We start from the raw sequence: 25,124 nt of genomic DNA, 5'->3' as shown, positions 1-25,124 counted from the left end.
AAAAACTGTGAATCACTGTATTCTACACTTGAAATTTATATAATATTGTACATGAACTATGTTTGACAGAATTTACCTGGGAAGCCATTTGGACCTGGATTTTTGTTTTAGGGGATTTTTTCCATTACCGATTCAATTTCTTTACTAGTAACCAGTTTATTCATTTTCTATTTATTTCTGATTCAGTATTGAAAGACTATATGTTTCTAGGAATTTATCCATTTCTCCTAGGCTGTCTAATTTGTTGATATATAATTATTCATAGCATTCTCTTATCCTTTGTATTTCTGTGGTATTGTAATTTCTCCTCTTTCATTTCTGATTTATTTGGACACTTTTTCCTGGTGAGTCTGGCTAATGTTGTATCAATTTATTTATTTATTATTATTTTTTTTTACTTTACAATATTGTATTGGTTTTGCCATACATCAACATGCATCCGCCACGGGTGTACACGTGTTCCCCATCCTGAACCCCCTCCCACCTCCCTCCTCATACCATTCCTCTGGGTCATCCCAGTGCACAAGCCCCAAGTTTCCTGTATCCTGCATTGAACCTGGACTGGCGATTCGTTTCTTACATGATATTATACATGTTTTATGTTGTATCAATTTCATCTTTTCAAAGAACTAACTTTTAGTTTCATTTATGTGTTCTATTGTGGGTTTTTTCTCCATTTCATTTATTTCTGCTCTGATCTTTATGATTTGCTTTATTCCACTAACCTTGGGGTTGGTTTATTTTTTCTAGTTTCTTTAAATATACATTTAGAGTTTTTGCTTCAGATTTTTCTTATTATTTGAGGTGTACCTATATCACTATGAACTGCCCTCTTAGAATTACTTTTGCCTCATCCCATGGGTTTTGGAAAGTTATATTTCCGTATTCATTTGTCCCAAGGTAATTTTTTATTTCCTCTTTGATTTCTTCATTGATTGAGTGATTGTTGAGTAGTATGTTGCTTAATCTCCACGTTTGTGTACTTTCTAGTTTCCTTCTTGCAACTGAGTTCTAGTTTCATGCTATTGTGATTGGAAAAGATGCTTGACTTGATTTCAAACTTTTTATATTTATTGAGACTTGTTTTGTAGTCTAACCATGCAGTCTATCCTGGAGAGTATTCCTTGTGCACTTGAAAAGTGTGTTCTGCTGTTTTTGGATCGAGTTTTCTATATATATCTATTAAGTCTATATAGTCTAATGTGTTTTTTAAGGCCGTGTTTCCGTATTTATTTTCTTCCTGTGTGACCTATCCATTGATCTAAGTGGGGTATTAACATCCCCTACTATTATTGTATAGCTATCTATTGCTCCCTTTATTTCTGTTAATATTTGTTTTATCTATTTAGGTGCTCCTATATTAGGTGCATAAATGTTTATAAATTTTGTGTCCTCTTGTTGGATTAACCCTTTTTTTCATTCTGTAATGTTCTTCCTTGTATTTTATTACAGTCTTTGTTTTAAAGTCTATTTTGTGTGATACAGAGTATTGCTACCCCAGCTTTCTTTTGTTTTCCATTTACATGGAACTTTTTTCCATCCCTTCACTTTCAATCTATGCATGTCTTTAGATATAAGATGTGCCTCTTATAGGCTGCATGTAGATGGGTCTCAGTTTCTGTCTTCTGTTTTTTAACTTACCTAGTCAGCCACCCTATATGTTTTGATTAGGGCAGTTAGTCCATTGACATTTACAGTGATAATTGACTTCCCTGTTGGTCCAGTGGTTAAGACTCTGCCCCTCCAATCCAGGGGACAGGGTTTCGATCCATGACTGGGAAAGTTCCACGTGTTACATGATGTGGCCCAATAAATAAATAAAGTAGATAAAATGATAATAGATATGTACTATTGCCATTTTGTTAATTTTCATTGTGTTTTTTGTTGTTTTATCTTTTTTGTCAGTTTCTTTCCTTCTACTTTGATGGATTCCTCAGTGTTATATTTGGATTCTTTTCTCATTATTTTTTGTTATTCATTGTAAGTTTTTAGTTTGTGGTTATCATGAGGTTCATATATAATGACCTTTACATATATCTGTGTATTTAAGCTGATAGTCACTTAAGTTAAAAGTATTCTAAAAGCACTACACTTTCCCTCCCCCCAACACATACACACTTTTGGCGTCATATTTTTACCAGTCTTTATTTTGTGTATCTCTTAACTACTTATTGTTAAGTAAATCATCAGAAATTTAAATATTTGTTTATACATTTGCCTTTACCAGTGAGATTTTTCTTTCATATTCTTTTTTCTAGTTGTGGCCTTTTTCTGCCAAACATGACCCTTTAACATTTTTTGTAAGGCCAGTTTGGTGGTAATGAACACCTTTATTTTTTGCTTGTCTGGGAAACTATCTGTCTGTCCTTCAGTTATGAATGATAAACTTGCTGGATCGTGAGTTTTTTCCTTTCATCATTCTATATCCTGTTACCCCGTTATGGCCTGTAAAGTTTCAGCTAAGAAATCAGCAGATAATCTTATGGCATTTTTCTTGTATGTGATTAGTTGTTTTTCTCTTGCTTCTCTTAAGATTTTCCCATTAACTTTTGCCATTTTATTTATTTATTTTTTTTCTTTAATAATTTTAGAAAATGAATCCACCACGGGTATACATGTGTTACCCATCCTGAACCCCCTCCCTCCTCCCTCCCCACACCATCCCTCTGGGTCGTCCCAGTGCACCAGCCCCAAGCATCCAGTATCGTGCATTGAACCTGGACTGGCATCTCGTTTCATACATGATATTTTACATGTTTCAATGCCATTCTCCCAAATCTTCCCACCCTCTCCCTCTCCCACAGAGTCCATAAGACTGTTCTGTACGTCAGTGTCTCTTTTGCTGTCTCGTATACAGGGTTATCGTTACCATCGTTCTAAATTCCATATATATGCGTTAGTATACTGTATTGGTGTTTTTCCTTCTGGCTTACTTCACTCTGTATAATAGCAGCTCAACTCCAGAAAAATAAATGACCCAATCAAAAAATGGGCCAAAGATCTAAATAGACATTTCTCCAAAGAAGACATACAGATGGCTAACAAACACATGAAAAGATGCTCAACATCACTCATTATCAGAGAAATGCAAATCAAAACCACTATGAGGTACCATTTCACACCAGTCAGAATGGCTGCAATCCAAAAGTCTACAAATAATAAATGCTGGAGAGGGTGTGGAGAAAAGGGAACCCTCTTACACTGTTGGTGGGAATGCAAACTAGTACAGCCACTATGGAGAAGAGTGTGGAGATTCCTTAAAAAACTGGAAATAGAACTGCCTTATGATCCAGCAATCCCATTGCTGGGCATACACACTGAGGAAACCAGAAGGGAAAGAGACATGTGTACCCCAATGTTCATCGCAGCACTGTTTATAATAGCCAGGACATGGAAGCAACCTAGATGTCCATCAGCAGATGAATGGATAAGAAAGCTGTGGTACATATACACAATGGAGTATTACTCAGCCATTAAAAAGAATACATTTGAATCAGTTCTAATGAGGTGGATGAAACTGGAACTTTTGCCATTTTAATTATAACATATCTTGGTGTGAATCTCTTTGGGTTCATCTTTTTTGTGACTGTCTGTTCTTCCTGTACCTGGATGTGTTTCTTTCCCCAGGTTAGGGAAGTTTTCAGCCATTATTTCATCAAATAGTTTTTTTTTTTCCCCCCTTTCTCTCTTCTCCTTCCAGGACCCCTATAATGTTCGTGCTGATATGTCCAACGTTATCCAAGAGGTCCTTTAAACTCATCTCATTTAAAAATTTTTTTCTTTTTGCTGTTTTGTGTGAATTCCATTATTCTATCTTGCTGATCACTACTCCATTATTCTGCATCATCTAATCTGCTGTTTATTCTGTTCAGTATATTTTTATATCAGTTATTGTATTTACATTTCTGATTGGTTCTTTTCTATATTTTCTAAATATTTATTACATTTTTTCATTGATTTCCTCCATTCTTTTCCCAAGTTTGGTGAGCATCTTTATAATCATTTCCTTGAACTCTATATCAGGTAAATTACTTACCACCATTTCTTTGGGATTTTCTTCTGGGGTTTTATTCTGTTCTTTCACTTGGAACATATTCTTCTGTCTCTTCATTTTGAGTTTTGTTTCTGCTTCTGTGAATTATGTGAAACATCTAAGTCTCCTGGTTTTGAAGAAGTGGCCCTGTTATTAAGTGTCCCATGTATAGACTGCTTGTGTCTAGTGACTTTGACAGGTCAGCTGCAGCTAGAGCAGCCCTGGCTGGGGAAGTCCCTAGGGAACACTGAGCCAGAGGTCACCTTGGTTGGATAGCTGGGGCTAGAGCTAGAGCCACTGTGGACTGGGAGTAGTTCAGGGGGATTCAACAATGGCACAGACCAGTGCCTCTGACCCCAGAGAGGGCTCCAGCAGTTCCTTGCCCATTTGGCAGAAGGTCTAAAATAGTAAACGGGTTTTTTCCTGTATAATCTAGGTTCCCTATAAACGTTTTTTTGTTGTTGTTTTTAATTTTTGGTTCTTTGTTTTCGTGTTTTGTGTGTGTGTTTGTGTCCTAACATGGGTGTATGCTCAGGCCACTCAGCTATATCCCTCCCTACTCTATCTCATCCTGAAAGGGGGTAGGGTTCTCATGGATACCATATCTATGTCTTTCCTACTTCTTTCTGTGTGGTCCTTTATGTGAAATAGTTGTTTAATCAGCCTTCAGGGCTTCTTCAGGAGGAATTGTTCTATATGTAGGCATAGATTTGGTGTTTCATGAGAGGAGGTGAGCTCAGAGTCTTCCTATGCTGCCATCTTGCTCTTCTCCCATTTCCTTTAATATTTTGAACAAAATTTCTTTAAACTAATGGTTACTTTGAAGTCTCTGATGTCAAATATGACATCTAGTCCTGCTCACATGCAATTTTTGTTATCTGCTTTATTTCCTGTTTATGAGGCACATGGTCTTTTTTTTTTTTTTTGGATGTCTCATAATTTTTTATTTTTGAAAAACTAGCCATATTAAGGAATATGTCAGTTACTGGATTCTAACCTCTAACCCTCTCCAAGACTTTTTTATTGTTCTTTTCTTATTGTTGTTGTTGTTGTTTTTGATGGGCTGTTTTAAAGAAGTCTATTACTTAAATTGTGAAGCTTTTGATGTTGCTCCTCAGAGGGTAAAGTTTCAAGTATATGTATAGTCACTTTGGGATCACAAATTTTAGCAGTGCTCTCTTTGATTATCTCTTTCTCTGAACTCTCTTTTAAACTGATTTATATATCATTATACATCACCTATTAGGTGCCACTAATTACTAGATGACTGTCATAATGTTTTAAACAATGCTCTGAGGAATAAATTTCTCATTAATCTAATCCAGTTAAATTCATGAAATGCTAGTTGTTGAAGGCTGTCTTTGGGAGTTGTTCTACTTCAAGGAGGCCTCTCTCTTCTTAGCTATATCTTTCTGTGGTTCTCTCTGGTGAACTAGCTGTCTATGGTTTATCTTCTTGCTCTTAATTGAGAGGAACTAATGATTTGCAGACTGTCCTTGGACTTGTGTACACTCTGTTTCACATAGTCATTTGCTCATGGAGATTTCATGCTCACTTTCTTGTGGATTGCCTCTAACCCTAGGAAAACTCTGAAAAACTACTATGGGTACTGGGTGGAGTGGTAGTCTGTTGAAGTACAGACTTATTATTTCCCTCTGTGAAACCTCTGACCTATATAAGAAAGCTGGGACAAGGGGGAGAAATCAGAATTCCAGTATTCAAGGTCTGACACACCTGCAGTAGAATATCTATCCTGTCAATAGGGACTGAGTTAGGGAAAGGAGCCCTTAAACTCTTGGCTACACTCACTAGGGATTCAGTCTTTTCAATTTGGAATTTTAGGGTACAGAAAAACGCTGGCAACCTGTCATTTGAGGTTTGATATGGCAAGCCTTGATTGGAAGCTAGACACAGACCTTACATGCTTCAAAAATTGTTACTTAAGATGGATCATAGACCTAAACATAACACGCAAAACTATAAAAATTCTAGAATATAACATAGAAGAAGATCTAAATGACCTTGGGTTTGACAATGACTTGTTTAAATTCAGCATCAAAAGAATGATTCATTAAAGAAAGAAGTGATAAATTGGACTTCATTAAAATGAAAAATTTCTGCTCTGCAAGACATTGTCAAGAGACTGAGAAGGTTCAGACTAGGAGAGAATATTTGCAAAAGATATACCTTATAAAGAACTGTTCTCCAAAATATAGAAGAAACTCTTAAAGTTCAATAATAAGAAAATAAACTGATTTTCAAATAGCCAAAAATATGAACAGACATTTCACTATAGAAGAGTTACATATGGAGAATAAGTTTATGAAAAGACGCTCAACATCTTATGTCATTAAAGAATTGTAGACTAAAACAACAGTATCACTACATACCTGTTAGAATGGCTAAAATTCTAAATACTGACTATATCAGATGTGGCCAAGGATGTGGAGCAAGAGGAACTCTTATTCATTGCTGATGGGAATGCAAAATGGAAGAGTTTGGCAGTTTCTTACAAAATTAAACATAGACTTATTGTGCCATCCAGCAATCACATTTCTAGATATTTATCCAAATGAATGAAAACTTAGAACTACACCAAAACCTACACATTAATGTTTATATTGGCATTATTAATAATGGCCAAAAATTGGAAGGAACCAAGATGTTCTTTAATAGATGAACGGATAAACTGTCGTTCATTCACAAAGTGAAACATTATTCAGGGATAAAAAAGAAATGTTATCAAGCCATGAAGAAACATGGAGAACTTTTAAATTCATATTGCTAAGTGAACAAAACCAGTCTGTTAGTTTATTTTATGAATTAGGATATAGTTTATCTTGGGCAACATTCCATGTACAGTTGCAAGGAATATGAATTTGACTGCTATTGTGTATAGTGTTCTACAAGTGTCAGTTAAGACAAGTTGATTCTAGTGCTGTTTATGTCTTATTAACTTTCTAGCTAACTGTTCTGTTAAACTTTTTTCAGTTCAGTTCTGTCACTCAGTTGTGTCCGACTCTTTGCGACCCCATGGACTGTAGCACGCCAGGCCTCCCTGTCCATCATCAACTCCCAGAGTTTACCCAAACTCATGTCCATTGAGTCGGTGATGCCATCCAGCCATCTCATCCTCTGTTGTCCCCTTCTCCTCCTGCCCTCAATCTTTCCCAGCATCAGAGTCTTTTCCAATGAGTCAGCTCTTCGCATTGGGTGACCAAAGTATTGGAGCCTCAGCTTCAACATCAGTCCTTCCAATGAACACCCAGGACTGATCTCCTTTAGGATGGACTGGTTGGATCTCCTTACAGTCCAAGGGACTCTCAAGAGTCTTCTCCAACACCACAGTTCAAAGGCATCAATTCTTCGGCGCTCAGCTTTCTTCACAGTCCAACTCTCACATCCATACATGACTACTGGAAAAACCATAGCCTTGACTAGACGGACCCTTGTTGGCAAAGTAATGTCTCTGCTTTTTAATATGCTGTCTAGGTTGGTCATAACTTTCCTTTCAATGAGTAAGCGTCTTTTACCATCTGCAGTGATTTGGGAGCCCCCCCAAAATAAAGTCAGCCACCATTTCCACTGTTTCCCAATCTATTTGCCATGAAGTGATGGGACCAGATGCCATGATCTTCGTTTTCTGAATGTTGAGCTTTAAGCTAACTTTTTCACTCTCCACTTTCACTTTCATCAAGAGGCTTTTTAGTTCCTCTTCACTTTCTGCCGTAAGGGTGGTGTCATTTGCATATCTGAGGTTATTGATATTTCTCCTGGCAATCTTGATTCCAGCTTGTGCTTCTTCCAGCCCAGCGTTTCTCATGATGTACTCTGCATATAAGTTAAATAAGCAGGGTGACAATAGACAGCCTTGACGTACTCCTTTTCCTATTTGGAACCAGTCTGTTGTTCCATGTCCAGTTCTAACTGTTGCTTCCTGACCTGCATATAGGTTTCTCAAGAGGCAGGTCAGGTGGTCTGGTATTCCCATCTCTTTCAGAATTTTCCAGTTTATTGTGATCCACACAGTCCAAGGCTTTGGCATAATAAAGCAGAAATAGATATTTTTCTGGAACTTGCTTTTTCGATGATCCAGTGGATGGTCTAACTTTTTTCATCTAGGTATAACTGACAACATTAATTTCAGCTGTACAGCATAATGATTCAGTATTTGTATACACTGTGAAATGATGACCACAATAAGTCTAGATTCCCTCTGTCACTGAGTTATAAAATATGAAATATAGTATTATTGACTATTATCACCATACTGTAAATAATATCCAAAAGCCTTATTTGTGACTGGAAATTTGTATTTCTTGACCCCCCTCACCCATTTTGCTCACCCCTCAAACCCCTCCCCTCCAACAATAACCAGTCCATTCTCTGTGTCTTTGAGCATTTTTTTTTTTAATTCCACATAAATGAACTCATATTTGTCTTTGTCTCTCTGACTTATCTCACTTAGCATAATACCCATAAGGTCCACCCATGTCACATATGACAAGATTTCATTCTTTTGTGTGTGTATGTGTCTATTTAAATTCTCTGCCTGTTTTTTGAATTGGGAGATTTTTACCATTCAATCGTAGGTGTTATTTATATATCTTAGATATTAACCCCTTGTTAGATATGACTTGTAAATATCTTCTTCCTAAATTTAGTAGGTTGCCTTTTCATTTTGTCAATGGCTTCCTTTGCTGTGCAGCTTTTTAGTTTAATGCAGTCCCATTTGTTTGTTTCTGCTTCCCTTGCCTGGGAAGATATATCCAAAAAATACTGCTATGATTTTTGTCAAAGTGTCCTGCCTATGTTTTCCCCTAGGAGTCCTATGGTTTCTGGTCTTACAATTAGATCTTTAAACCATTTTTAGTTTATTTTTGTATATGGTGTTAGAGAATGTTCCATTTCCAACCTTTTATATGTAGCAGTCCAGTTTTCCCAGTACCACTTGCTGAAAAGATTGTCTTTTCCCCTTTGTATGTTCTTGCCTCTTTGTCATAGACTAATTGACTGTAAGTGTGTGGGTTTATTTCCGGCCTTTCTATTCTGTTCCATTGATCTGTATGTCTGCTTTTGTGCCAGTACCATACTGTTTTGATTACTATAGCTTTGTAGTATAGTTTGAGATCAGGACGTGTGATGCTTCTCTAGTAATCTGTAAGAGTAAAGTATTGAAATCTCCAGATATAATTGTGGGCTTGTCTGTCTCCTTGCAGTTCTCTCAGTTCTTGCTTCAGTTATTGTTATGTCTTCTTGGTAAATTGCCGTCTTTATCATTATGTAATGTCTATCTTTATCTTGAGTATTTCTTCTGAAGTCTAATTTTTTATATTAATGTAGACTCTCCAACTTTCTTTTGATTAGTGTTTGCATAATACAATATTATCTATGTATTTTTATTTGAAATTAATTTTTGGTAGAAAGCATTTACTTGGGTTTCATGGAAGATTTTAATAACTAAATATATTATGGGACTATACAAGATTTCCTATATTGTTCTTGAATTGGTTTTGTTAAGTTACATTTTTCTAGGAATTCTTTAGTTTCCTTTAAATTTTCAATCCTATTCACATAAATTGTTGAAACTGTTCCTTACTCTTCTTAATCTCCCTTTTCATCTTTGTTTTCCCTTTCATATTATTTCCCTGTACCTTTTCATCTTGATGAATCTACCACATTTTTGTCTATTTTATTAGCTTTCTAAAAGAGATGTGAAATTTTATTGACCTTCTTTGTCTTTATTTTCTATTTTATGAATTTATGCTTTTGCTTTTAATACCTTCTTACTTCTGCTCCCTCCTCCCTCATTGTTCCTACTATGTTTGTAAGTTGGATACCTAGCTGATTAATTTTCACCCTGCCATCTAATATACGTATTTAAGGCTGTAAACTTCCCTCAAACCACGCTTTCATCGTGATTTTATATGTAGTATTTTCATTGTTTAAACATTAAGTATTTTAATTTGTCCCTTATGATTTCTTTGATCCATATATTTTTGTTTTTAATTGCAAAATATAGGTAGATGTTTTATTTACCCTCTAGGTAGATGTTTTATTTACCCTATTAACATATAGCTTAATTGCAATATAGCCTGACAACATGGATGCTATGATACCAATTCTATAAATTAGTAAATAATTTTTTAATGGAGAATCAATTATTTTTTGAACTTTATTTTTTCTTTTTGATTTTTTTATTTGGGTGTGCTGGGTCTTTGTTGCTGTGCAGGCTTTTCTCTAGTTGTGGAGAGTGGGGGCTACTCTGGTGGATGGGCTTCTCATTGGGGTATCTTGTCTTGTTGTGGAGCACAGGCTCTAGAGCATTCAAGCTTTGTTAGTTGTGGCTCCCAGACTCTAGAGCATAGGCTCAGTAGTTGTGGTGCATGGGCTTAGTTGTCCTATGGCATATGGGATGTTCCTGAACCAGGGATAAAATCTGTGTCTCCTGCATTGGCAGGTGGATTCTTTACCACTGAGCCACTAGGCAAGTACCTTGAATTTTAATTAATTCTTAATTTACAACTATTCTTGATTTACAGAAAATTGCAAAGGTGGTACAGAAATTTTCCATATACTCAACCTAGTTCCGTGTTTTACAAAATCTTTCATTGTTATAATACATATTTTAGAATTAGCAAAGTAAAAATGATACATTATTAACTAAAGCTATTTCATGCAAATTTACTCAGTTTTTACCTAATATTCCCCCCTTTTTTTCTCTGTTTCAGATCCCATGTAGAATACTACAAAGTTTCTCAACAAAACATTAGCAAACCGAACCCAACAGCACATAAAAAAAATCATACACCACAACCAAGTAGAATTCATCCCAAGTTCAAAAGGATAGTTCAATATATGCAAATCAATCAAGGTATTTTTAATTTCCTCTTTATTACTGACCCATTCACGGACCACAGCCTTGTCCAACTCAATGAAATTAAGCCATGCCTTGTGAGGCCATCCAAGAACAACGGGTCATGGTGGAGAGTTCTGACAGAATGTGGTCCACTGGAGAAGGGAATGGTAAACCTCTTCAGTATTCTTGCCTTGAGAACCCCATGAACAGTATGAAACGGCAAAAGGATAGGACACTTAAAGATGAACTCCCCAGGTCGGTAGGTGCCCAATATGCTACTTGAGATCAGTGGAGAAATAACTCCAGAAAGAATGAAGGGATGGAGCCAAAGCAAAAACAACACCCAGTTGTGGATGGGACTGGTGATAGAAGCAAGGTTCAATGCTGTAAAGAGCAATACTGCAGAGGAACCTGGAATATTAGGTCCATGAATCAAGGCAAATTGGAAGTGATCAAACAGGAGATGGCAAGAGTGAACATCGACATTCTAGGAATCAGCAAACTAAAATGGACTGGAATTGGTGAATTTAATTCAGATGACCATTTTATCTATTACTGTGCGCAGGAATCCCTTAGAAGAAATGGAGTAGCCATCATGGTCAACAAGAGTCCGAAATGCAGTACTTGGATGCAATCTCAAAAACGACAGAATGAGGCGGTTGGATGGCATCACTGATTCAATGGACATGAGTTTGAGCAAATTCCAGGAGTTGGTGATGGACAGGGAGGCCTGGTGAGCCGCGGTTCATGGGGTCACAAGGAGTCGGACACGACTGAGCAACTGAACTGAACTGATTGACCCATTGGGTTTTTGGTAGCATGTTGTTTAGTCTCCATGTAATCATTTTTTTTTTTTTTCATTTCACTTTCTGTGGTTAATTTCTAGTTCTATTCCACTGTGGTCAGAAATGATGCTTGAAATAATTTCTGTACTCTTAAATTGTTGAAGCTTGGTTTGTGCGATAGTAAGTGGTCAATCCTAGTGAATGTTCCATGTGCACTTGAAAACAATGTGTATTTTTCTTTTTTTTTTTGATGTAATGTCCTGAAAATATCAAGTCCGTTTTATCATTTAATATTTCTGTTGCCTTATTGATTCTGTCTGGAAGATCTTTCCATTGATGTGAGTGGGGTGTTAAAGTCTCCTACTATTATATTCCTGTCAGTTTCTTCCTTTAGGTCTGATATGTATTTGGGTGCTCCTATATTAGGTGTATATATGTTGATGAGTAGAGAATCCTATATTATCTTTTTATCATTGTATATTCCTCCTTTATCTTTCTTCACGCCTTTGTTTTAAAGTCTATTTTCTCTGATATATGATATTGTGACACCCGCGTTATCATTTCTATTTGCATAAAATATTTTCCATAGTCTCAATCTGTGCGTGTCCTTTGCCCTACAGTGGGTCTCTTGTAGGCAGCATGTCATAGGCTCACATTTTCCCCCAATTTGCTACTCTGTTTCTTTTGGAGCACTTAGTCTCTTGACATTTGATGTAATTATTGATAGTTATGTATTTATTGCCATTTTAAACCTTGTTTTGTCATTGATTCTATGTTTCTTCTTTGTTCCTTTCTTTTTCTATTTTTCCTTTTGTGGCATGATGATTTTCTCTCATATAATGCTTATGTTCTTTTTTTTTTTTTAATCTATTGTATGCTTTTGATTTGCGGTTACTCTGTCAAATATGTAAACCCCTTTCTATATCTACTTACCTTAGACTAGTAGTCTCAATAGGCTCAAACACATTCTGGGGGAAAAAATCTACATTTTCCTACTGTCTACCCCCAAATTTCATGATTTTGATGTCCTCTTTTACATCTTTTTTTTTTCTTGCTGTTCATTGTGGTTATCACTGTTACACATTTTCTTTTTTCCAAATCTGTGTATTGACTTATTTTCCAGTTATGATTTTCCCTTTCCTATGGATTTTTACTTCTTTTCTAGAGAACCTCCAGTATTCCCTTTAGTACTGCTATATTCTTATTTTTTGCTTATCTGGTAAATTCTTCCTCTCTCCTATTCTAAGTGGGTAGAGTATCCTAGTTGTTGATTTTCCCCTTTCAGGACTTTGAATATATATCTTTCCACTTCCTTCTGGCCTGCAACATTTCTGTAGTGAGATCAACTGTTATCCTTATGGGGGTTCCTTTATAATTAACTGTTTTTCTCTTGCTTCCTTAAGAATCCCATCTTTAACTTTTTCCATTTCAGTTAAAATGTCTTGGTGTAGATATGCTTGGGTTTATATTGTTTGGGATAAACAAGCATCCATCTTTTGTGTTCCCTGTACCTGGATTTCTGTTTCCTTCTTTAGGTTTTGTAAGTTTTCAGGCATAATTTCTTCAAATATATTTTCGACTCCCCCTTTCTCTTTCTTTTCCTGGAATCCTTATTATGCATAGTTTGGCACACTTTATATTATCCCATGGGTCTCTTATATTGCTTTCATTTTTTTCCCCCAGTTTGGCCTTCTGTCTGCTATTCTGATTGGATAATTTCCATTATTCTATATTCCAAGTCACTTATTCATTCTTCTCCATTGTTCATTCTGATTTTCATTGGCCTTAGTTGAGCTTTTCTCTGCAAAATGAGTTTTCTATTTTTTCTTTGTTCTTCTTTATAGTTTCTGGTTCCTTTTTACAGTACTCTGCATTTCTGTAGATAGCCTTTCTTAATTCCTTCAATATTTTCATTATTTCCCTTTTGAACTCTGTGTCTGTTATACTGAAGAGGCCTGTTTTATTGTTAATTTTTTTCAGGGAAATGCTCATTCTTTTAACTGGGAGTGGTTCCTCTGCTCCATTTCACCTATATATACCTAAGTTTAGGAGATACATCAATTGTGGTCTTGGAGAATTATTTGTCTTTTGCCCCTTTCCTCAGCCTTTGCTGTTTTCCCCTTGATAGGGGGTGGGCAGATGCAGTGGTGGGTGCCTGATCTTGGGGTTCTCAGCTCAGGCAGACAGCTCAGGTGCATGCCTGGGACATATGATGGTAGCACATGAGTGTACAACCACTCCTGGAGTTTGGATGGGTGTCAGCAGGGGCCCAGGACCACTCCTGGTTTCTGGGCAGGTGGTAGTGATTTGCAACAGTCCCTGGAGCCTGTGTAGGTAGTGTCCTGCCCTCTGTGAGCATTCACACAGGGAAAAAGTCTATAATCCAGTGCAATCCCTCCCCTCATACACCCCACAAACAATGGCAACTGGACTCTAAGGTGGCCCAGGCTTCCTCCACTTACACTCCCAGCCACAGTTGCACTGGATTCTGCCGGGAGCCAGCACGGGAGTCCCCACCCATAACAAGATTATGTGGGAGAGTTCTGGTGGGCAAGGCAAGCCAGAACTCGAGGGGTGCCCCTCTGGGCCTGCCTGAGCGTCTACCCCAAAACCAGAGTCTGCCTGCTTTACTGCTTTTGCTCTCACCTACACCTCTTTTATGGGGGGCTGTCCCCCACCACCATCTGTCTCTCTGAAAGAGTTAACTTACAGCTCCAGTTAATAAAGTTCCTGGGTGTGACAAGAGTGTTTTAGTTCACAAACCCCTCAGATGGCAAACTTGCCTGACAAGTTTACCCGGACTCCTACAGCTATGCATACGATTGTTTACAGTCTCCCAACTTCGAGAAGCACGGGAAGCTCAAGATATTCAAATAGCTTAGAGCCTCTCAGAGAGTTAGAAGCTGTCAGAATAAAACTAGATTTCATTGATGAGCCAATGCTTGCTGCCAAGTTTCCACATTCCCTGTATTGTATCCTTGAATGTGTATTACTTTAGTTGGTATGCAGAAAAAATTAGTAGTGGCCTTGGTGTTAGCGACTTTAGACCCTTAAGGTAATAAATTCTTTCCTTTGTTGTAAACCCACTGCACCTCTGCCCTATAGGAATGTAACTTTATCTAACACCTTCGGAGGATGGCGCCAAACTTTAAAATAATTACTCTTAGAGAAAATAAGTCTTATGGTTGACAAACCTTTGTCAGAGTCATAAAATGTTAATAGACCTTCTGGCCAGAAGATGATGTAAATCTTTTTGTATTTGTATACCATAAATTTACAGAAAAGAAAGCCTAGTCTCAATAAGGATCAAAGACTGCTGACTTTGCATGATTTCACACCCCCTATTATCCTCTATCTGCAACTTATAGTATAAAAGCCCGTTGAAAATAAAGCTATGGGCCTTGCTCACCAAAGCTTGGTCTCCCTGTGTCGTCGTTTCCTTTTCCTCCTTTTCTCTTCTGTTCTTCCTTCATGCCAAAATAATTTGGAGCCCGGGGGTCCTCTGTGACCACTTATTTGCCTGGGCTTCTAAGACCCACTCGAGAAGGTGCCTAAGGTGGGGCACCTTCCGCTATTCAAGAGGGCACCTGCGGCCTCCATGGTCAGAGCAAGTTTGGTGTCACGAACTTTATTGATTTCCCACGTAAACCAGTTATTATTGAGCCTCTAATAAATCTCTCAGCCTTTGCTATCCCTTAATCGCCAACGCCGTCATCCTGAGGGAATCCCTGGATCCAACCAGGGCTGGACCCCGGTAGGATTCCCACTCCTCCCCCAGCCTGTCTACCCATAGCCTATCCCAGTCCTCTCACAGGGTTTTATCCCTGAAGCCCGAGTTTCAGTATCCAGCCTCCACCAGCACTGGAAGATGTGCGTGTCAGGCTGAGGAGTGCAGGACATCAGCACTGACCATCTGTGCAGTTCTCCCTCTGCTCTGGCTGCAGAGAAATGGCTATTGCATTTTCCTCTGAGGCTGTGAAACTCCCTTTCTTCTTTCACAGTTCCCTCCTAGGGATGCAGGTCCCATCTTGATTCCTTTCTTGCTTTCCTTTTTCCCACCCAGTTACACTGTGACTTTCTTGCCTTTTTAGCAGTCAGAGGTCTTCTGGCAGTGTTCAATAGATATGCTGTGAAAATTATTCCACATGTAGATGTATTTTTGTTTTATTTATGAGAGAGGGTGAGCTTCACATCCTGTTCTCTGCCATCTTGTTCTTTCTCCCAAGAATCAATTCTTGCAAGCATTCCAAATGTACTTCAAATGAATTGTGTTTTCTGTAACTCAAGTCAGAAGTGTATATATTTCCATTCACATTTTGTAAGGCTTGTAATTTGTGTTGTTTAAATCTTCTGTACGCTGTTGATTGTATATGTGATTTCTCAACAACTGAAAAGAGCTCTCAGTTGCTTGGTGGATTTTTCATATGAAATATTATGTGACGCAATATAGTGTTTTTAAGTAATTCTAATGACATGGAAAAATGCTTATTTATTTTCAAATGAGCAAGTTGGAGATTAACAAGTACAATGTCAATTTTAAACTGTTACACTTTTTTAAAGTTGTAAAAGGAAACATGCAAATGATAAGATTTTCTGAGTTGTAAAATCATATTCTTTACTTTTTAATTTATACCTTTCACTTTATTTTTTTAACTATGACCACCTGTTACTTTTATCATCAAAAATAAGACTTGTTTTTTTTTTTTAAAAGAACAAGCCCAGCCCAATGCAGTCAATCTCATGACATTTTCCGCTGCTATCTTCACTCAGAAGGCCATACTGTTGTCCCCCTGTATACTTGTTGTTCTCTTGCTCCTTCAGGTACTGGACTCATTGCAGATGAATATCCGCCAAAGTGAGAGACAAGAGAGTGACACCATCTCTCTAGGAGCATGAAGCCACTTAGTTAAACTGTCTTTGGCAGCCACAGTCTGCTCCTGGTATCAATCTCAATGACCTACACAGGGGACAGATGCCTTTAAAAGCTAAAATGCCCATCTTATATAACTGGAAGTTTTCCCTCTTCTAAATCTTTCTTCTGATGAAACAATCTTTTAAAACCCTTCTCCAAAGCAGCTCTTCTTTTTTGTTTTAGATAGTACATCATGCTTTGTGGAATGACAAAGGTCCAAGTATTGACTTTTCATTGTACTGTTTCCTTATGCCAATATCTGGTGTTTGGGGTTGCCTGAAGTCATTCTGCCCACGGTTTCTGGCCCATTCATTAATCCTATTAAAAAGAAAAAATAAAATAAAAATGGAGCTATATGGTACTATTTGTGTCATTTCCTCTGTCCTCAACCCCTTTAACACCCTGTCATTGAACCAGAGAGTTCTTCTAAGTTGCAAACTTTTTTGGGGGTTCTTTCTTTATAAAGGTCAACAGAAACCTCCACAAAGGCAGACCTACCTGAGAAGAGAGGCTGGTAGTGACTCTCACGAGTAGCAACAGAAATAGTGCAGCACAACAACTTATCTTCAATCTACCTTTAAAAAGTACAAGTTCATGAAGTGAGTCTCAGTGCTTCCTCCAATTAAGTAAAGGATTTTATGACTTCCTTCAGTTCTTTCTTCTCCCTCCCTCCCTTCATTCTTCAAGGAAATGAGTTCATTCCTATCTTCACTCACAAACAGCAGAGATCATGGTTTGCTTCCTTCAATCATGTAGACTTTTAGGTCTAATACCCACTAAAATGTCAAGCATTTGTTACTCTATAATGGGATATCATAGTTTCCCTCTCCTTCCTCTCTGCACTGCACTCCTTCTCTCCACATATCCAGAGAGAAACATGAGGTCACTCCCAAGATTCATTGAAGTTTCATTCAGTCATTCACAATAAGGCTCTTCCCAGCTGGGGCCTGTTAGACATATGGCCTGGGGGTAGGGAAAGAAAAAACACTTGCTAAAACCCATCAGCGTAGAGCAGGAAATGAAAAGTGGCTAGAGAGAGCAAGGAGTGCACTTCGATTCTGAAGAAAGGAGAGGCATGATATAAGATAAGGCATCAGAAGATGTGATTATGGGTGTCCTGAGCAATCACTGAGAATATCTGAAAGGTATAAGACTTTCCACTTTCCCATACCCTATCTTTCCCATTTCCAAGAGACAAAAAGTAACCAGGACTCCTGACAGTTTACTATTAACCCCTAAGATTTGTGTCCTTACATACCACATGTATGCAAATCTTAAAATCTCTGATGAGCAAGTTAGAAAGGGATACAAGCTCTCCTACTGATTTCATAATCAGTTGAGACATCAAGAGTAAATCCCAGGGCTGAGGTCCAGTTGCTGGCTGTGGTTAGTGTCTGTGGTGGCTGCCAGGAGATAAAATAGGAGTTGGTATTAGGCTGATTAATATGAGTATTCCCCAACTAAAGCAGTAATTATGACAAATTCAACCCCAACCTTAGCATTCATACCTCCTTGGTTTTTAACAGATGGAAAGAAGTGATAGTGAAGGAGAAAAACTCCCAGTGCCAGAGGAAGTAGAAAGTTATGGCTTTTATTTGCTTTAATCAGTATATCTCAGTCATGGGACTGAAGGAAAAAGGATTATAAACACAGGGGCTGGGGTTACTTTCAAGTCAACTAACTGCCTTCCTTCCATAAAGCTGGGGTTTTATGTTGCTGAAACTTAAAACTCATCTCTGGGGGCCTATATTCTATATTTCAGCATTGGAGATCTGGCAGTTTTTGACTACATGAGGTCCTTTTTATGGGAAGTGACAGTTCATATATACACATAGAGTACAACTTCTGAAAACAGAAAGGAACTGAGAGGGCTAAGTATGCAATTGAAAAGAGCAACCTGTGGTCTGGAGAGTCTTCAAGAATGTGATCTCTCTGTTGAGTCATGCTTTGCAAAGCTGAGATGAAGAGAGGCTGTAGTCATCCTTTGATTTTTTTCCTTTTCTTCTCCTTCATGAAGTCTTCTACCAGCTTCTCCTGAGGAATAAATATACAGCAGCCCCCACAGGAGGGGATAGGCTGTCTGAAGGCCTGGTCACTCTAACACACTGGCTCTAAACCTTCATTGGAATATTGACTCGTTTGAAGACTATAACAAAAGAAAAAGGACTGCATGCGGTGTCAGAGGGCTCACAGAGACTCACCCTAAACTTTACCTTCCAAGTTCTAAGGGCTATTTCTTTGTATCAATTTCCAGCCCTCCTTCCCAACAACACAGGGAACATCTACAACAGGGCCACTAAACTGGATGTATCCTGACCCTAAATGGCTTTTACAAAGTGGTTTTGTTATTCATCCACTGATGTGGGCTTTCTTTTGTCTACTCTTTATCTTAAAAGCTCAATTAGATAATAGGACTGTGTCTTGTTCTGAATTAATATGTGTTTTTAAGGAACTGTGCCTGTCTTTTAAAGGACAGTTCTAGTTCACTCCTCAACTCAGAGGCTCAGAGGCCAAAGCATATTATGGAACACAGCCAACAAAAGCATGTACCATGTAATCAAGCTACATCAAGGTCAAGGAGAAATTTTGATCCTAAATCTTTTTCTGACACTTGCAGATGACCAGCCTTCTGCTCTTTCAAAGAGTTAGGAGATGGCAACAGGATTGCACCAGTGCTAAGGGCCAGCAGTCTAACCCTAACCCTCACCTGGGATTGCTGTTTATTTTCACACAGGATATGTGACAGACCAAAAGGGAGAAACATATGGCACACAGCAAAATGTCAGGCATAGAATAAGCACTTGATAGAGAAGGGAATCATTTTAGATGTGCATTCTGCCAGCCAAAACCTCAGTGCAATGGGCAAACAACAGTTTTTGCATCTTCTAGTAATTTCCACCCACTGCATCCTTTCTTCTCTTGCACCTGTACAGTTGTCATGTGCCACCCCCAGATCATTCTTCAGTCACTGAAACCTATTTTATCTAGCCCTCAGTGTTCATTCCTAATCCAGCTTTTGCTATAATCCTGGGTCATTTCAATACCCAAGTAAACAACCATCTGACATCCTAGCATCATGGGTATCTTGATCACTCCAGTTTTTAAATTTTACCATTCCAAAGTTCAGTCTCTGATATAGATCCTATCATACCATTTTCCAAAGACTCAGCACCCATCTTGATCATACTAAGGCCACTTTTTCTATGTAGACTCTGACCTTCCTTCCATATACAATCTGGATACTCAAATCCATTGGTGTTTAACTCTTCTCTTGCTAGCTGTCCATCCTTCAATCATGCTCATTCAGTCATGTCTGACTCTTTGTGACCCTCTGGACTGTAGCCCACCATGCTCCTCTGTCTATGGAATTCTCCAGGCAAGAATACTGGAATGGGTTGCCATGCCCTCCTCCAGGGGATCTTCTCAACCCAGGGATTGAACCTGCTCATCTCCTGTGGCTCCTGCACTGGCAGGCGGATTCTTTACCACTGAGCCACCTGAGAAGCCCCTATCCCTCAATCAAGCAAAATCAATTCTAGGTGACCAAATGCTACTTGTGACAATGGCCCAAGATTACCTTTTCTTTTCCTGAGTCTCTAATCAAGTTTCAAACTAGTTGCTCACTTTGATATGGCCTGGATATTTCTTAAGACTCTTGTTTCTGTAATCCTGTCCCTGGTCAGCTTCCTCTCACCCACCTCTACAATTAAAAATCTCCAACACCCTTATCAGTACTGTTTCTAATTCCTATTCTTATCACTATGCCCCAGTAAAGAGGTAACTCCTTTGATCTAAGGCTAGCCCTCCGCCTATGTTCTAGGAGCCATATGTTATCATCTCTCTCCCATATGTACAATATCTCCCTTCTCCCTTGCCTTATAGTGTGTGAGTATGCTCAATTTTCTCCTATATTAAAAGGGTGCTTATATGATTCACTGTAGGGCCTTGATGGAATGGTTTAACTTGTATTCTAGTTGTCACATCTTCTAATAGAAGGCTTCTCATGAAGCAATGATTAATCACAGTAAATAATAAAAAGGAAATATGAGCCTGTTGAGTGGTGAACATAAACCAAAGGCCTACCTGTTAATGTAGGTAAGGGGTTAGCTGAGGTAAAGTTGAAAGGGGAAAACTGTGAATACCAGCAACAGGAGCAAACCCCAGACTGTGAGGATGAGTTTCTGATCAATGATCACTCTGGTCCTACCCAAGGAACAACTCGTAGCAAGTGTAGTGTAGTAACAGCAGTGGTGGCAGCAGCAGCAATGCAACATCTGCAAGTAGCCAAGACTAAAATACAGGCATGGAAACAGAGTATTTCATGGAAAACACAATATTAAATATGATATATATATGGCACGTATGCTGCTAATCCCCTTCCCCCACCCCCAGCAAACATCACTAATTAGTTATAATCCTCTTTCATACTGAGTTGACACCTGGCTTCAGAACTGTTTTTATAGAACATAATAAAGACAGGTACTATCAATTGACTGGAGATGGTACTTGAGATGAAGTATATTTGCTGTCTTTGCACTACACAGAAAAGTCCTTGGCAAAAGAATTAGAAGACAGGAGTGAGCTTCAGAAGAAAGCATATTGAAGACAGCTTGGACGTTGTAGGCAACTGGCGGGGACAAGATGAGCCCATGGAGATCACAGAGCAGGCGCCCAATTAATGTCTGTTGATGATTCATTTTTTCATTCAACAAACATTTAATGAGGCCTACAATGTGCACCGGATTAGGCACTGCGAATACAAAGATGAATAAGGCACTGTCCTTGCCTGTAAGGAATTTAGAGTCTGGTAGACGAGAGCCATAGACACGGACAATGATAATACAACCTGATAAGTGCTAGGACACTTAGCAGGTTGTATTATATCCATCCGAGTAGGATTTCTTCAGGTTGCTGTTGGATCCATGAAGTCCTCCCAGCCACCAGGGCCTGCTGTTGTTTCTGTCATGCGGTGAATGTCCCAAGAACTAACAATGATAGCTGTAATTTATAGCGTGCTTATAACACACACTTTACAATATCCTCATGAACACCCTGCAAATTAATTATTATATATTAGATTAAGAAACTGAGGTTCAATTAGGTTAAGTAACATGCCTTAGATCACATAGCTAGTAATAGGTTTCAAATCCAGTTCTGACCAATTCCAAAGTATTTTTCTACATTTTTTAGGATAACTTTATTCAGTTTAGGTATTATACAAAATTTCAACAGTTTTATATTTGGAAATAAGAGCAAATGCAATAGATTAGTGATCAGGGCATGGACAAAAGTCATTTGGTTTCCCAACCTATTTGGCAGAGGGGAAAAAAAAAAGCAGAAAAGTGACTTCCCTCTAGCATGCCACTGAAAACCTTGAGATCAGGTAGCTTTACTTTCTTTTGCAAACCCCAACATCCTTATTGACAATATAAAATGTTAAGTACCTTTAGTTAACTATGTTTTTTAAATCCTTGTCAAGGTTAACATCATTATCAACAGCTACAGTTCATATAGCATTCAGCATACCCCACATTTGTTCCAAGCAATTTACACAAATAATCCCATTAAATCCTTATATTCCCACCCCCACTCATCATTGCAAAAAGATATCACTAATTCTATTTTACATAAGAAGAAATAAAGTACCACAGAGAGGTGAAAAACCATGCTCAAAACTACATTGGTAAGTATGAGACTAGATCTGAGTGCAAGGCCCAAACTGTCACTGTACTGTTTTGCTGTCCTGCTCAGGGCTTCCTCTTCCAACCCTTCTCCCCTCCACTGCTCTTCAGCATGGCTAGTTACATAAGGTTCACTGAAAATACAAAAGGTCTACTTAAACATACTCTCCAATCAATTATTCTAGTCACAGAAGGCCATTCTCTGAATCCTCTGAGCCTTAAGGAGAGAACTTGCCAAACATTGTATTTATATTGCTTTGAGAAACAAGAAAATAAATTCAGGATATATTTATATTTTTAATTATTGTAAATATTTTTTACCAGGAGATATAAACATTCAAAAATCCTTAAGCAAAATAAAGCATTAAGACAATAACAACCAAGGCCATTTCTTCCTTGAGAGGGTATAAAAGCTTCCAGTTTTGGTAAAAAATATTTTGGAAGATACGTGACAGTGTGGGTAGCCCTGCTACTGATGAGAAGGATCAAGAACTTAGTAACACTATGAGAAGTCTGCGGCTCTTCAGTTGTCTTTCTTAGAGTCGACATTTCACATATGGCTGCCCCACCCCCTAAAAGAACTTGCAAAATCTATGCAGCCAAGCCCTGGTCTTGAAGAAACCAATGGCAACACCTAAATAATAAAACATGCAAGGATCTTTCATGAAGGTCAAGGTGGGGATGGAGGATACCCATTTGCCAGTCTGAAAGCCTAAATTTTCCCATGTTCTAATTATATCTATAATTTGTTTAACATTGTATTTAAGAGGTTATCTTCATTGTCACTCCTTCCAGCTTTAGATCACTTATCATCTTAACTACTATAGTATCCTTCTAACTGATCTCCCTGTCTAGATCTGAAAATCTTCCATAACTTACTACCATCTCAGTGACCATCAAAAGCATCCCCTTCTTAAAACACTCAAAATGAAATCCAAATTTAATTTGCTTTGATTCAAAATAAGACTTCCCTGGTGGCTCAGACAGTAAAGTGTCTGCCTATAATGCGGGAGACCTGGGTTCAAACCCTGGGTCGGGAAGATCCTCTAGAGAAGGAAATGGCAACCCACTCCAATACTCTCTCACCTGGAACATCCTATGGACGGAGGAGCCTGGCGAGCTACAATCCATGGGGTCACACACGACAAGAGTCGGACACAACTGAGCAACTTCACTTTCACTTGATTCATTTCACACTATATAAAGGTCTATTCCCAGCCCACATTTACAACCTAATTTCATGAATTAACTGTAATTCCCAATTTATCATTCTATTTCTAATCTCCATACTTTTTCTGCTTAGTCAATCTTTACTTTTTTTGAGATTCAACTTAATCATCAGTTCTCTAACCTTTGCATGTCCAGATTCAGTCAAATGATTTCTCTTCTGAATCCCACAGTATCTTGTACATACCTCCATTGTAGAGCATACCATACTGTTGTAATTCTTTGTGTACATGTCAAACTCTCACTAGGCTGAGAACTCCTTGAGGGCAGGAATCATGTTTAATTCATCTCCATATCCCCATCACCCAGCACAGTGTATGGCAGCAAAAAGACGGCAGAGAGAAGCTGAAGATGCAGAAGAGAGAACAATAAAGCAATATTCTTGAACTGAGGCATAATACAAATGTAATGAGTGAGTTGAAACTGTAGAAAGATATACTTTAGCTCAATGTTGCAAAGAGCTCTTAAAAGAAGAGTCAAACTAACTCAGGGAGTTCCCCACTACTAAGTGCCCCTACTTGGAGGCTAAAAGACTGTTTCTTGGGTATATTATAAAAGAACTTGAATTAGGGTCAAATTAAAATAACCTGTTTTAGATATGAGATTTTTTTTTTTTTTTAAAGGTCCTTCCATCCTTGAAGTTCTAAATCTACAACCTATGCTATAATCAAAAGAGCCATCACTCTGAGCCCATGAGAGAATGGTGGCTCCCAGAGACCAGAGACTCTCTGGACAACTGCTGAGGTCTTATTTTATTCCTATTCATTAGTAGACTGTGCAATATAACTCATTTTCCAGTGGCCTGCTTCCCAGGCGACCCTTGACCCTGAAGGAAGAAATACTTTAAAAGCTTTAAAGGCCACCAAGTAGAACCACATAACCCAAGATATCTTCTATGACCTGCTACCTAAAGCCTTACATTTCTTCCTTAAACGTGACCTTAAAGTGCATGTAATCGAACCTTTCATATGGGGAGATTCTCAAATTCCACTAGGTTATTACTTCCAAAAGTATTTTCATCTTTGGACCTTCTTGAATCTATTACTCCATTAACTAGAATTGCCTTTATGCAACAAAACCAACTATCCTTGACTGCATAAGACATCTGAAAACAAACTCTCCATTTTGGAGTTGTTTCCCAGAATCTAAATGACTCTAATTCCTTTAATGCTTTTCATAGGACCTAAACTTAATACCTCTCTGTATCCTAGATGGTCTCCTTTAGCTACCTCTTAGGGAGTTGCTCTTAAAACTGAAGCAAAACCATCAAGTGGAAAAGGATTCTTATCTCTATGAGGCTCTAAGCTTTTTGTAGTGAAAACACAGTTACCTCTACACTGGAGGGTTTGAAGATTTGTAATGGTTATATATACTATAAACAATAAACAGAGTTCCCAGAAGCTTGCAGGATGGAAGAAGCATTTTGAAATCAATAGGAATGTAAGCAATTTCTGTGTACTGAACCTTGTATCCCATGACTGCTAAATTCACTGATTGTTTTGGGTTTACTATGTATAGTATCATGTCATCTGCAAATACTGAGAGTTTTACTTCTTTTCCTATCTGGATTCCTTTTATTTTTCTTCTCTAATTGCCATAGCTAGGACTTCCAAAACTACAGTCAATA

At 38.1% G+C, this 25,124-nt stretch overlaps 1 long non-coding RNA gene and 1 pseudogene across 22 annotated transcripts in view; one reads left to right on the top strand and one right to left on the bottom strand.

The window, feature by feature from the left end:
* The window catches only part of LOC133243152 (NADH dehydrogenase [ubiquinone] flavoprotein 2, mitochondrial-like), a 193,797-nt pseudogene extending 174,346 nt beyond the window's left edge, over positions 1-19,451 (top strand).
* Positions 16,147-25,124, bottom strand: part of LOC133243153 (uncharacterized) — an 83,273-nt gene continuing 74,295 nt past the window's right edge. For 16 of the 22 annotated variants that reach the window (XR_009734990.1, XR_009734996.1, XR_009734991.1 and 13 more), the window contains 4 exons: positions 18,487-23,842; positions 17,848-17,992; positions 17,088-17,164; positions 16,147-16,907 (listed from right to left, as the gene is read on the bottom strand). This is a non-coding gene — a long non-coding RNA (uncharacterized LOC133243153). The remainder of the gene's footprint in view (positions 16,908-17,087; positions 17,165-17,847; positions 17,993-18,486; positions 23,843-25,124) is intronic. The other 6 variants (XR_009734988.1, XR_009734986.1, XR_009735001.1 and 3 more) reach the window with 5 other exon arrangements.

Source organism: Bos javanicus, chromosome X, assembly GCF_032452875.1.
Source record: "Bos javanicus breed banteng chromosome X, ARS-OSU_banteng_1.0, whole genome shotgun sequence".
Classification (NCBI taxonomy): Eukaryota; Metazoa; Chordata; class Mammalia; order Artiodactyla; family Bovidae; genus Bos; species Bos javanicus.
The sequence above is the reverse complement of the archived record's forward strand: the minus strand, read 5'-3'. Positions and strand labels throughout refer to the sequence as shown.